The sequence below is a fragment of the Penaeus chinensis genome, chromosome 11, assembly GCF_019202785.1.
Source record: "Penaeus chinensis breed Huanghai No. 1 chromosome 11, ASM1920278v2, whole genome shotgun sequence".
Lineage (NCBI taxonomy): Eukaryota > Metazoa > Arthropoda > Malacostraca > Decapoda > Penaeidae > Penaeus > Penaeus chinensis.
The window spans coordinates 11,412,551-11,415,050 of record NC_061829.1 but is presented as its reverse complement, the minus strand read 5'-3'; the positions used below and the strand labels follow the sequence as shown (position 1 = coordinate 11,415,050).

Sequence of the window (2,500 nt, the reverse complement as noted above, 5' to 3'; positions counted from 1 at the left end):
AGTAATTATAATGTTTATAATAAAAATAACACCATCAATATTCATAGCACTAGTAAAAAATACATTTTTTCCCCCCAATTCAAGAAAAAGTGAAATCAGGTAAGATCACAAGGTCTACTAATTGATGACTCCTTTGTGGCTAAGCACTAGCAGAGCCATCTATGTGCAAAAGACATTTTAAATTTTTTTTTTAAAATGAGCACAGCATTTTCCCCATTCTTTATTCATTTTTCCCGGCGGCACTGGGTTAATGTGCTATAGTTGTGTACACAGAGTTTAAACACACTGTCCCAAGAGAGAAAGCATTGAAACAAGCATATTTATTAATTTAGCAATCCAGACAATAACTCCACCCCCTATTCTACACAAGTCCATATTGGGCCAACATTATTTACTTGTAGATGAAAATGCTGATATGACAACTATTATCACCCATCTTTCACCATCTATTTGTTCATACCTCTGTACCGCATTGCTACAACTATTACCCTTCTTTATCCTTACATACATTTCCCCCCTCCTCAAAAGGACAGTTTACTTATCAACCTGAAACAATCTAGCACGGAACTGTAGCAATATGCTAATTTATTTTGTCATTATTTCACTGATCTGAAAGCATCCATGAATAAAAAAAGGAAGTTATTCTGTTTCACATTCAATAAGTTGCAGATTTACCTTGATATTATGTGGGGGGTTTTTCATGAATTATAAACTTATATATTATTTTTCAGGTTACAACTGTAGGTACAGAGTTTACATTACATGAATTTTTACAGCAGATTGTTACATACAAGAAAGCTCACCATCTCAATTCATGCAAGGAAAATTACAGAAACATATTGTGTTGTTAATAATATCAGAAACTATCTTAATATTGCTCTGAAGTTAATCTGTTGATGATGAGAGGGCAAATATACATGCTGTATCAACTGTGATTTTAGTTTGTAAATTTTGTTTACACATATATGACTCCACAAGCACTTGATCACTTAGTAGGCCAAGGATCCCCCCCCCTAAAGCTTTTAATATTATTACACTTATCATCATTATTGACAATAGCTTCCTAAGACATATCTGCATCTTGGACTCCTCATGATGTCTAGTGTGCATTTAGTTTTAATCAGTGCAAGGCAACAATAAGATGTAAGGGCATGAGAAATCATCGGGAAATATCAGGGTTAGATTATGTGGTATTTATGTATTTTTGTCATTGTTTGAGGGTCCCTACCTGGGATGCATTAGTTCTACATATTACTGGCAAAGTGAACCCCTGACAGTACTGAGTCATGTGTAAACATTCCTTGCTGCTGGAGTTACTGTGCAAATAAGGGGAATTTTCATGTCATATTGTTTTTATCTATTAATTCTGTTGAACATTTCTGCAATACTTGGTTAGCAGATATTGATTGGAGTTCATAAATATAACATTTCAAAGGTTTTAAAATGTGGATGTTTTCTAGAAAATTATGTCATCAAGGAAATGGTGAAGGAAAAGTTACAATTATCTTGAAAAATATCATGAAAGATACTGATCTTCTTCATTACTACCATTTACTACATGTCGAGATCTACTTCATTACTGACAATTATTCATTGGTATAATGATATGAAGTATATGGACAATCCTTTAATTAAAAAATGTCATGGTTAAGCTTTAGAGAATGGACACACTAAGGTTGGGTAAATTGAAGTTGCTATTCTTGCAGAGGACAGAAAGCCATAGTTGTTGGTACAATAAATAATCTGGAAACACTAGCAATAAAGATCAGGGAAAAAGATAATGAAAAACACTGCTCACAGCCAAAGTCAACTTATCGTCCCCCTGTTTCAACTCTCATCTTGAATACTGAGATGAAGAGAACCTCTCTCAGGGTATTGGGGGGCTCTGCCCTTAAGCAGTGCCCAAAGGGTATGACCAGTCGCAGCAACTTAGTGTTGAATCAATTTTGTGATGTGGGATTGGGGACTTAGTTCTGGTGAGTGCATTTGTATTGTAAAGAATTACCAATGTATATACAGTTTCATTTACAATGACTCATAGAAAATAAAATTATGACCTTGTAGTAGCAAGCTCATGTGCATTACCCGAATGTCCTAAATCCATCTTTTGAGCTTTAATTTCCAACACTAAAAAGGGCATATAATTAGATGGCCAACATAAGCCTCTCTCATAAATTCAGTTTTTGCAAAGTAAATAAGAGTTTGTTCACATACCTTGTGTAGCAGCACAACCCTACAACCTGAAGTTCAGTGTAGTTTTCCAGGTTGGGTCACACCAAGTCCACAGCCATGTCCACGCTTATTGGACAATAGCTTTATTTTTTCCCTGTGCGCTTACACAACACATGTGTACTTAAGCTGTAGAATCCAGAACTGAGATCAGCAATCCCTGATCCTCCAGAGGAACATGACAAAAGCAGCAGAAACATGACAAAAGCAGCAGAAACACGACAAAAGCAGCAGGAACACGACAAAAGCAGCAGTAACACAAGGACTGCTC

General features: G+C 35.6%; 1 protein-coding gene across 1 annotated transcript in view; it reads right to left on the bottom strand.

Annotated features, from left to right (window-relative positions):
• The window catches only part of LOC125030739 (palmitoyltransferase ZDHHC3-like), a 22,176-nt gene that overhangs the window by 18,004 nt on the left and 1,672 nt on the right, over positions 1-2,500 (bottom strand). The gene's annotated exons all lie outside the window — the stretch shown is intronic.